This window comes from Ambystoma mexicanum, chromosome 3p, assembly GCF_040938575.1.
Source record: "Ambystoma mexicanum isolate Mex_15411 chromosome 3p, UKY_AmexF1_1, whole genome shotgun sequence".
In the NCBI taxonomy this organism is placed as follows: Eukaryota; Metazoa; Chordata; class Amphibia; order Caudata; family Ambystomatidae; genus Ambystoma; species Ambystoma mexicanum.
Window position 1 is genome coordinate 1222362139 of NC_090925.1, and position 12212 is coordinate 1222374350.

Consider the following 12212-nt stretch of genomic DNA (forward strand, 5'->3'; position numbering starts at 1 on the left):
CCAGGAGGGCTGTAGGGGGGTCCAGGGAATCCCCCAATATCAGAATGGGAACTGACCAAAGGAAGCTGCTGTCATTCTCCATTACACATTAGAAACCCAAGTGGACATCATGTCCTGCCGTTGACAAGTTGGGCCCAGTTGGCCACATTGCTCGAGCTTGGAGCACTATCAGTTGCCCCGTTCGGTAGGTTGATTTCATTCTGTCGGGGTCAGGGGTTGGGGGTGTAGGACAGGGAGGGGAAGACATCAACAGGGGGGGGGAGAATGCACTGTGTGTCGCACTCCTGCAGGGAAAGGACAGCAACAATACACTGACATCTATTAACATCACTGGAAGCAGATATCTTTTAGTGAAGGGACGACTAGTAGAGCAACCATTAACACTGGCGGTTGGTTATTGCCCAAATAGCGCCCAAGACAATTCTTAGCGAACCTAATCCCAACCATCCTGACATTCACAGAGGGACACCTGCTCATAGGCAGTGATTTCAATATGGTCCCTGAACCGCTTTTAGATAAAACCCTTCCCCCAACCAGACTAGATTACACTCAAGCACGGTCGCTAGCCAAGTTCTTTAGGGAAACAGAGACAGTGGACACATGGAGGCTAGCCAACATGGGCTCCAGGGTTTACACACACTACTCCCACATGCATAAGGGATTCTCAAGGATAAATCTCCTGCTAGTTACCAACACAATATACCCTTGCCTGGCCAAAGTCAAGATACAAACCGGGGTGATCTCAGATCATGCCCCAGTGTCTGCAGTTATAGGTATAAAAGGCTCCCCCCGTCCACCAATGAGATACTGGAAATTATACGATGCCTTGATGTTAGATGAGAATATTAAAAGGGAAACTGAGGAAACACTATCCAACTATTTTTCGGAAAACACAGTAGCTGACACCGCCATAGGCGTAATCTGGGACGTCATGAAAACAATAGTTAGGGGGACACTCATCAGTGCAGGGGCCGAACAGCGGAGAGTCTCAAAAATCTTGGTAACCAAACTAGAGGGAACGGTAGCATCACTAGAAAAAGATTTGCAAACCCGCTGGTCTAGGAGGGGGAGAGAGCATTGAAAAAAGCCAAAATAGCACTAGAGATGCACTGGGCTGACCGATCAGCGAAATCACTGGCCTACACGAAACAACTTTACTACAGCAAAAACAACAAGGCAAACCGGATACTAGCGTATAAGCTTAAAAGGGTACACAATAGGAATAATATTTCATGCCTGGTGGGAGAAGATGGTAAACTCTGATACACAGAAGGGGACAAAATGGAATTGTTGGTGAACCACCACAAGACAGTAATGGTAGACCGCCCACATCCCTCGATAAGCTACCCGAGTACCTGATAGCTACCAACTCCCATCAATACAGACAGCAACTGAAAATCCTAGATTAACCCATTACGCTGGAAGAGACCACCGAGGCCATCAAGTCACTGAAGTGCACCGCCCCAGGCCCTGACGGGCTATCGGCGAAATTCTATAAAACCTATTCACATATACTAGCCCCGTGCCTTACCACCCTATTTAACTCCTTCCTATTGGAACTATCACGAAATCAATGGCGGAGTCATTAACTATATTAGTCCACAAACCTGGGAAAGACCCCACACGCCCATCCTCCTACAGGCCAATAACGTTGATGAACAACTATGGGAAGATATTCTCGAAGGTATTACCATCCAGACTAAAACCACATCTCCCAGACGTAATAGCCCGTGACCAAACGGGATTCATCCCAGGGAGGGGCACACACAACAACATTCGGCGCACCATAGACCCCATAGAAAGTGCTGGTAGGATGGGGGAGGAAATGCTGGTCATCTCATTAGATACCCACCAGGCATTCGACTTGGTGGACTGGGGTTACATCTGGAATGTACTGTCACACCAGGGGTTTGGCACAAATTTCATTAAATGGACAATGGCCAGCTATCAGACCCCTACCACGCAACTACGGTCAATGGCATCAGGTCAGAAACTATACATATCTCCAGGGGAACGAGACAGGGTTGCCCCCTATTGCCGTTGGTGTTTGCCTTGTCCATGGAGCCATTTTCAAATAGGGTCCGACAAAACATGGAGATAAAGGGGCTCAAGGTGAGGGGCCATGAGTACAAGATTGCGCTCTACGCAGACAATGTGCTCGTAACTGTGACCAAACCAAGGACATCTCGGGATCCCCTATGGGAGGAGATCGAGGAATTCGGTAGAGTGTCCGGGTTCAGGGTAAACTTGGATAAGTCAGCAGCCATGGCAATCACTCCCGCAAAGACACAAAGGTGTAAACCTAGGCCCCTCCCTGCCGATCCCCTGGGTGGAATCTGCAATTAGATATTTGGGGGTCCAGATCCCCAAGGATATTTCTCGTATATATCAAAGCAACTTCCCGCAGCTGTTTAACGAGTTCAAGCATGACCTAAAGCACTGGAAGACCCAGGAGATCTCCTGGCTCGGGCGTATAGCCGCAGTAAAAATTAACCTGTTACCCAGATTACTCTACTACGGTGCAGCCCTAACGGTCCATATCCCAGAACACAAGCTACTCACCCTGCAGAGAAATATACAAAAATTCATCTGGGGTGGGAAGAAACCTAGATTTGCAAAAAGAATCATGCTCCACGGGAGGGTTCTGGGGGGTTTTGGAGTTCCGGATGTGTCAAGGTACTCACTAGCGGCACTGCTATCCAACGTGGTCCAGCCAGCAGATCTTCCGCGCTGGAGACAAATAGAGGAAGCTTGGTGCCCGGTCCCTCTGGCCGATCTCCCGCACCTACCGACCCTAAAACCCTAGGCAAATCGGGGACCCCTTACAGCAACACCAAATACGGCTCAAAAATGGAAAATAGCAGCCCGGAAATAGGGCTGTAAAGGCACACTAGGCCCACTTACTCCATTCTGGAAAAACCCTGAATTCACACTTGGTATCCCCCTACATGGTTTTGCGGCATGGAAAGAGGGTGGTCTGCGAAATCTAGGGGATTTTCTGGAGGAAGGCTCCCCTATCACTTTTGAAAAATGCAAAGAAAAATTTAAGGTAACAGAAGCAGAAAGGTTCCATTACTCCCAGTTGCGGCATTGGTCCTCGCACAGAGCAGTCAGGGAAAAGGGGTCCAGAGATATGACGGCCTTAGAGATCAACCTTCTGTCAGCAATGTCATGGGGGAACATCTCCACACTATCGCTTCCTGGACCGAACAGACCCTAGAAAGAAAGAGAAATATATGCTCGACTGGGAGAGGGACCTTGGTCGTGAAATAGATATTGAAGAATGGAGGAAGATCTGGTCCAGGCTTCACAAAACCACCCAGTCTATCTCAAACAGGGAAGAGGATTACAAACATTGTTATAGGTATTATTCCACCCCAGACCAACTAAACAAATCTAACCCGAACATCCCCCCAAATTGCTGGAGAGGGTGCGCAGAGAAAGGCACCCTGTTTCACATGGTATGGACGTGCCCAAAAGCAGAGTGTTATTGGAGAGAGGTGGTGGACCACATCAAAACGATCACCAGACTAACACTCCTGTGGGATCCTGGAATAATACTCCTGGGGGAAACTGGGGGACGGGAAATTCCTGCTATTAGGGCAGATGGCGTGCCTATGCACACACCTCCTCCTGGCAGTGAAGATTGCAATGGCCCGGCTATAGAAGAATGCAGAGGGCCCCTCGATCCCACTCTGGTGCAGTGGCGGCTGGTGAGTTTGAAAGCTGGTGGGGCGTAAATTTCCCAGGGCCAATACACACGCGAGCGCGCACAGCGCGCGAGCCCACCCCCCCAAGGGGGGTGCGGGGGGGTTCTCCCCCCGCGAAAATTTTGGAAAAATGGCCTACAAAATGTGCAATTTACTGTCCAAAAAACCCACCGAAATATGAAAAAAGCATTCGGTTTTACATATTAATGGTGGTACACTATTCTTACGTGTGCAAGTGTGATGGTGTATTTTACAGCAGCTTGTACTGGGAATAGCTGGTACTATGGTGTATGCATAAATAAATTCATTATATAGTCAGTAATGATGGAAACATGTTTGTCATGCTGTTACTGGCATTCACATGCGTTCATCCTCTTACTAAGGTGGGATTTGAGGCATTTTCTGAAAGGGGACAGCCACACAGTACATATTGCAGCTTGTTTGGCAAATGAGTACTTATGGAAGAAATGAGGCAAGTTTGTTCTGTTAATACTGTTCTAAAAAAAACATTGTTTAGAATGTAGGGAGATTTTTCTGACTGCATGACACAACCCCAACCCCTCCCAAGCACTGTGGGAGCAACGGTGAAGATTAGAAAGAAGGTATTCTGATGTTTGAAAGACTGTGGGATTTTACAGCAGTAAAACAAATTACTGTATACCATTCAACTGGATGATACCAGGACATCATGAGGTAAGTGGGAACCACCACCCAATCCTATCCTTCGAAAAACAGTTTCCAAATGGACAGGTTTGCTTCCGTTGAACCATAAGCAGGCCTTTTTGCATTATATGTATGACTTTCGATTTTCACATGCCACCCTCTCAGCTAGTCATAGATGCCATTCTGTAGTCTGTACTGTTCATCAGATTTTCCCCCACCTCATTGATCCCCACAAACATGGGCTTCTTTTCACATTTTTTTTAACCAAGATAGCTGTGTGCCTTCTTTACTACAGATGAACACAAACAGAGTTAGAGTGCCCTGAGCACCAAACCCTACAAAAGACTCATGCTAGCTCACCTCGTTCTGGAGAATGGTCACTGCAATGAACTCCAAATCCCGGAAGGTGCACTGTGGAGGTTGAAGTCTGATGTTTTTAGTTGCACAATTGCCCTGGACTGGTTGGATTTGTTCATGTAAGGTGTTGCTGATGGTCTGTAAAGAGAAAGCGAGAGACTGATCTGAGAAAGGGCAACATAGGCTTAGAGCAGTATTAAAATGGTTTTCACACATGAAGGAGAGAGAGTTAACTGCTTGTAACATTGAAACTGCACCAGAATAATCATTAGTACAATGTGTAAAGAAAGTACCAGCAACTACCACCATGTGCCAGTCATCAGTTGTATAACGCTGCAATATATACATTTTTGTAATGTTTTCGTTCTGGGGCTTTAAAAGTGTGCTTTGCGGAGCTCACATTACAAAATTAATTTGCTGCAGCCCTTCAGGCACCCGATTTATAAGCACTCTGCGTGTCCTTCGCTGAAGTCCTGTTAAAAACAGCATTGGCAAAGCCACTGAGATCCTGTTCAACACAAGCATTGACAAAGCCAATATTTTGGCCTTGTGCATACGGTGCAAGCTTCTGCCAGGCACTGCTATTAGATCATGATGTCCAGGAACTTGCACCATGTTTCTGCTTCTAGAACAACGGGTAGTTAATTCTGCTACAGCTGTGTCTGGCAAGTGGCACTGTGCCTGGCAAGTGTAGCTGTGCTACAGCTGTGCCTGGCCACAACAAGGAATGAAGGGATGAAGGTAGACAGATCAAGCAAGCACAACACAAGGCAGTGAGCCGAGGTCAAAGGGGAAGGTGGGTAAACAGCAAGAAGAAGAAGCACAGGCTGACAGTTAATTACACATGCACATTTAAACCCAGGAATGAAAAGAATATGTTGCTATTTGTGAAGACTGCAGACTGCCAACATGGGGGCAGTTGCTCAGGGCCCCTCTGAGGCTCAAGGCCCCTTTCATTTGAAAGGTTTGAAATGCCCTGACGCCGTCCCTGCTTTTGATGCTACCGCAGCTCCTCACTGCGGCTCCCACCCGGGCTTCCGCCTGAGGACTTGTTGGGATTTTAAAAGGCTTGAGAACTTTAATGATTAATAGTGTGCCGTGCCATCATGAGATATAAACCCTTCAGATGGTTTCCGAACAGGCTAAATCTATTAAACATACACCCGCGGGCTGTTTTTAATGAAATGGCTGTGCAAGTTCACTGCCATGCGCTGCGCAGCTAATGGCTGCACGAGGAAGCCTTGCAACAGTCAGGCTGCCGTGCGCCAAGCTAATGAGCACAAGACACCAGCAAGCTTCTAGTAAGACCGTTTTTCGGGGGTCTTTCGTTTTTAAACATAACATCTTTAGTGATTATGGAATGAACACACAGATGACATCACACGGATAATGACTGGTGCTGCGACCAGAATACCCCATGCGAGGTCATGTAAGCTATTTGCTAGCACTTTAAAATGGTAATGGCCAATTCCAGGGAAGGACAGAGGCATGATATGATATTTTATTTATAGCGCGCCTGTTTTCCTTTAGGGAAGAGTGTTGATTGTGCTAATTAATTTACCCAGTTCTCATAGTGCTTACCAGGTTTCCCTGTTCTGTGTTGTTCATGAATAAAGCAAACAAACAGTAGGCAGTATTGTTTTGAATAGTACTACTTGCCATATACTTTTTTTGGGTGTTAGTTATACGCACTCAGAAGAGTAAAAACAAGTGTTGCGATAATGGAATATATACATGACTGACAAAGAAACAAGTGACATGTTTTAAATAATTGATATAAATGAAATCATATCCGAAACAGGTCAATTTCTCAAGCACTTAAAGATACATGCCTGACTCGGCGTGCCCGATTCTGTAATACGGTCACTGTGTCTACCAGTTTATGAGTGTGCCAGCCACTGCCAGACCATCCATGCGTTAAATTGTATTGCGCACTTCTCACTCTACAAGTTGAGGCTCCAGCCAAGTGGAGTCTCACTATCGTTTGTAAAAGAGGACTGAATGAGGGGAGATGGTAGCACAACGACCCTTCCCCATCCCAAAAATACATCCCAGGGGCAAACCAGGCTGATCTGAGGTGCTGGGGTCTCCTGAGGCTTGAGTCACCAGCAGGGAGAGCCCTGGCAGAGCCTCTCCCTGCCAGGGCTCTCCCGGGTGACTTGTGCCGTTTTATATTTTCGGCATTTTTTGTTGAAAAATGCCGAAAATATAAAACGGCACAATAGCAGATGCGGAGTGGTCGCGGGCCGCTGTATGGGCAGCTGCAGCACTGCAGTGCAGCAGCAGTGCACGCCTGCCTGCCCTGGGCCTTGCGTCCCGATCCGGCGTGGCCCAAGGCAAGGCCCTTGGGCCACGCACGGACCAGGGGTAAACAAAAGTAGGCTAGGCCCAGGCCGCAGGCGGCCCCCGCCGAGCTGACTGCCGTCAACTTGGGGCGAGCCTTGTGTAGCGGGCGGCCCGCTTCTAGTACTGTCTCGCCCCAAGCTGACGGCAGTCAGCTCGGCACTGCAACACTGAACAACGTGTAGGCCCTGGCCTACACATCGTTCAGTGTGGGGTTGGGCCCTGGCCCTGGCCGTGTGGTGGACCACATAGTTTGGGCTCGGGGAGGGGAGTGTAATAATGTAAGTAACACTCCCGTCCCCGGGCCCAGAGAAGAAAGGGTACTTACCGGTCCGCAGCGGCGCCTGGTCACTGGGTGGGGCAGCAGCACACTTGTGTTGTTGATGGCTGGAAAGAAAGAACTGAAGTCAACAAACAGGGTGTGAAGGCGCGCAGGCGCGCGCACGCACACACCCTGCATAGATACAGTAATCTCATTGGCTGTTTGTCAGCCAATGACATTACTGTATCGATGGCAGGGGAGGGGAACTGCGCTGTTTGCGCACATTTCATACTGGCGGGGCCACCCCTGAAGCGCGCCGCCAGGCTTCTAATTAAAGGGGCTACGTAGAGTGCGTGGAGCTACGAGCTCCACGCCTCTACTATAGAAAAAAAATTACTAAATTGGGACGCGCCCCGCGGTCCCACTGTGAATGCCGGGCAGGCCTATTTCCTTGCCACAGCGCCCCCACGCTGTTGGCAAAGGAAATGCAGCAGCACTAAAGCTAAAAGAGATTCAATCAGAGAAGTTCTCTGACTGAATCTCTTTTAGCTTCTCTCTTTTTTTGGGGGGGGCGGCGCCCGGCCGCCCTATCATAGCAGCCGCCACTGCTCTGGTGGTCAAAATGCTGGGAAGTCATAGTGGCGGAGAAGATTAAGGCGATCCGCTCAGGGAATCTGAACACTTTCCTAAACACATGGGCACCATTTATGGACTACTCAGAAAAATTCCCAGCTCTCACCAGAAGGCCCCCCATTAACACGATGGCTTCAAAACGATCCAAACTATAACACTGATGGAGGAGGCGAGGTGTAAGCAAAAACTATAGACACAGAGGCAGCCAGGTGGAGCCCCCCCACACTCTAGCTCCTATTTTGGAGAGGAACAAGACGCACGTTGTTGACCCTGTTTAATAACTGACTGTATGTCTGAATGCTCTGATGATGTCAGTGTACATTTCTGCCTTTGCTGAAATGTCGAATAAAATGTATTGTTGAAAAAAAGGGCTGTTCGTAAAACCTTCTCCACAGGGCCCTTGCAGTATTCTCAAATACTTTCAATGTCTTTAGTTCCTTGGGATTCCTTTCCCCAAGCTTTAACTTCTCCAAGTTCAACAGAACAAAAGAAATATAACACGGTTCCTGTTTCAACTTCTCATGGTTCGCTTCCCGAAGCTTCAATTTCTTCAATATCAACATTGTTAGGCCTCTCAGAGGTCCCTTCCCCAAGCTCAGGTCCCTTCAGTTTTAATTTTAAAAAAAAGGTAGCAGGCGCCCTTCTCCAGAAAGAACATTTCATGATAACCTGTTCTGTGGCTTTTTCCCAGAAACACCATACATGTGTTTCCGCCTTGTTGGGCCTCATCAGTGAGTTGGAGCTGTGCCTGTCTGAGCACAGTGAGCAGGGATTCCACGCCTGGGTTCTCCCAGGTAATTCAGGGTGACCAACCCCAGGTTCCTTGCAAAACATTTTCCAAAAAGGTAGCAGGTGCCCCTCTCCAGAAAGGACATGGCATGATAACCTGTTCTGTTTTTTTCCCCACTTTGAGAGTCTGCAGCCATCGCTTGTTGCTCACTGTACCTCTTCAGTTTTAAACAAAAAGTTCAACTTGTCAAGATGTGCCTTTCTCTTGTTTATAGTTCCTTTCACACACAAACGCTAGGATCTCGGCTCCTAAGCGTGACCACTCTGATCTTTGGCCTCTCTATGTATTTCCTGTACTTCCTTCTCTTCTATCCTTTCCTCTTATGATACAATATGATATGATTGGTTATTTATAACGTGCTTAATACCCAGAGGTTTCTAAGCGCTGACCCGGGGATTGAACCTGTGTTGCTCCGTGTCGTCTTGCTTCTAGCGAGCACGTTTCCCCTGAGCTATCCTCTTCCAGGTGCTTCCTGCACCCCTTGTTTGAAATTCACTTTGCTGTGCTCACTTGCACCTTCTTTGTCTTGCTTTCTCTTCTATCACCTTGTTGTGCTCCTCGCACCTTCCTTTGATTCCCTTTACTTTTGTGCACCCTTGCACCTATCCTTTTCCTTATCGTGTTTCTTGCACACTTATTTTGCTCGTGCACCTTTCCTTTACTTTTGGGTCACTCGCACCCTGCTGTTCACCTTTGTGCCTTTTCTTAAGACAATACTGGCTTCCTTTTGGCTGCGGAAATGCTTGTGTTTCAAGTATTTCTTCTTCTTTATTACAGGGGTCCCAGAACCTTTTAACTTTCTCATATATGCCGGTCCCAGACCCCTTTGGCTTCTCATATAATTTGACTCTTCACTACAAATCCCACAATGCCTCTCTTCCTATGGACATTAGTGCACTTTAAGTTCACAAAATGATTATTTGCTCTTGCTTTCCTGCTTTGTGTCGCTTTACACTCTTTTCACTTAATTTCTGTTTCATGCCTCTTTGCAATCTCTCGCCTGCTTTTCATTCCATGCCGCTTTACAGTTTGTGCCTTTCTCCCGCTCCGCTGCAGTAACACGCACGCTCCTGAGTTCCTCTCTCATTGACTTTCACAAAACTCACTGAGCAGCGTCGCGTTGACAGGCGGTCCCTTCAGGATACACGGGGTTGAGGTCAGGGTCTCACCACCTGCCCCCCAGACACCCTTAGGGCCGTCACAGGTCGCAAGGGAACGAGCATTCCACTGAATGCCGCCAGCAGGGTGCAGGCAGATGCAGGCAGCCTCAGTCCTGCTCCTTGTAGACACAGCTTCCTTGCCACACTGCAGCCCTCACAGACACCAGGCCACATATTATCGGCGTGCCGTTCTTCTCCAGCTTCCAGCTCCTGCCACTCTCTGCTCCTTGGATTCTCCCCAGCTCGCTCTCTGCTTCTGACAAAAATTGGACTGGAACTGAGAAGGGATCCCCTGCTGGACTCAGGCACACAGCCACCCTTCTGCTCTCCCAACTACTGCTCTCCCTGCTCTCTCCTTTTATGCACCTGTGTTGTATCAATGGGCTGCAGGTGTGTGGTCAGGGCTGGGTTTGCCTGATCTTCAATATTCCAATTAACAGGACATGCCTGTCCTTCAGTTCTGAAAAGAGTGAAGTGGAGTCAGGTGTAAGTTGTCGTTATTAAATGCCTGACCCTGCCTGACTCCATTTGTGGGACAACTTGAGGAGTTTCTACAGTAGGTTTCCCTTACTTTCCCCATGTTGTTTCTATGAGAAATCCTCACTACTCTCGGCAGTCTCAACTTCTTCCCAGTATTAATTGGAAATGGGGAGGAGAGATGGAATGGATTGGAAATATCCCATAAAAGCCGAGGGAGAGTGTGATGATGTATAGCTGGGGAGGGGAGAATCCTGTGTCTCTGTACCAGTAGATGGTACATGTGGGAAAATGAGGGAAGATGGTTTACCACAATCCAAAGTGCTCATAGGAAGGGTAAGGGTAGATTGGCCATCAGTAGGAAAAGGGGGATACAGCATCTCGCCCGTGGATACCTGACTTCCAATCTCCAAGGACCCTCCACCCAGGTGATCCTCTCTCGCTTGTCCACCCCCAGGTTCTGGATCCAACAGCGATGGCCATCCCTTGACCACATGAGAATAAGATCCAGTGGGAATAGGAGTGGGAATACCCTCAGGTTTCTCACACACCCAAATGTATGTTTCATTTAACAATCAATATACTCATTAATGATGGTCACCGAGATGTCCCGAAACACATTTGTTTTCTTCACATTTATTTTCACACTAAAAAGTATACAGATTTACTAAGAAAATAGACGCACATTTATTTGACAAAAAATACATACATTTAAATATAATATATCATCCCAGGAATCACAATGTGGATTCTGAACTGCACATTTTCTTTGAGAGACCATTAATGAGACAAGATTTGTTGTGTCAAGATTTGTACCGTCTATTAATGATCTTTCTTGATTGCCCACTTGGGCTTCAGGTTGATTTCACAAATTGTTTATCACAAAGTTTGATAAGGAATAGCATATCATATAATCAGAGGGTTTGTTTTTTGCCCACTTGGCCATATTAATGCTACTCAGGAATAGATATGGGTCATCAGCCTTCCCTTAAGGGGGTTGTAGTAAATCGCCCACCTTAAGTGAAGACAGGAGCCGTACTTGCACCAGTGGTTTATTGATGCTGTAATTCAATAACGAATTGAAGAGGCACAAGGTGCCAACATTACTAAAGGCCAACGGGCCCAACTGTGCTGAGGGTCAGGATTCCTCAGGCTGCATAAATATCGAGCTTTGAAGTCCCGTGCTCGGAGGAGCCGGGTAGACGCCTCTGATCGCGTCTTGAGCTCGTCCCGTAATGCGCGCGTAGCGCGCGGGGGCGGAGCTGTGTTTGCTGGCGAGGTCTCGCGAGAGCGGGGCTCTCGCGATCGCTCTACACACCTCCCTTTTTCAATACAGAACAAGTTCATTGTAATACATAGTCATTGTATCTCACCGGTCTTCTGTGTTCCCTTCTGGGTCTCTCACCGGTTCCAGGGCAAGGTCCCTGCTGCTCAGGTTCTGGGTTTAGGTTGGGTTCTTCTGGTTCTGTCTCGGTTTCTTCTCTTTCTCCGTCGTTTCCTTCGGATTCTCGTTCGTCGGTTCCCCCGTAATCCTTTTCGGCTTCCACGCGTGGTGTCTCTGGGGTTCTCGCCTTTTCTTGCCTCCGCTGGTATAATGCTACTCTTTCAAAGTTCCACGCGCGCCCGTCTTCTGTGCGGACATGATTTGTCCCTTTGTGAGTTACTTTTATGGGCTGACTATACCGGGATCCTGTGGTTTGATCTTTTCTTGGTAGTTTTATTTTCACCCAGTCTCCTTTTCCTATGCTGGGCACTCGCTTTGTCCGCCTTCTTTCGTCGCTCCACGATTTCATGCGTGACTTGTTTTTCTCAATGCG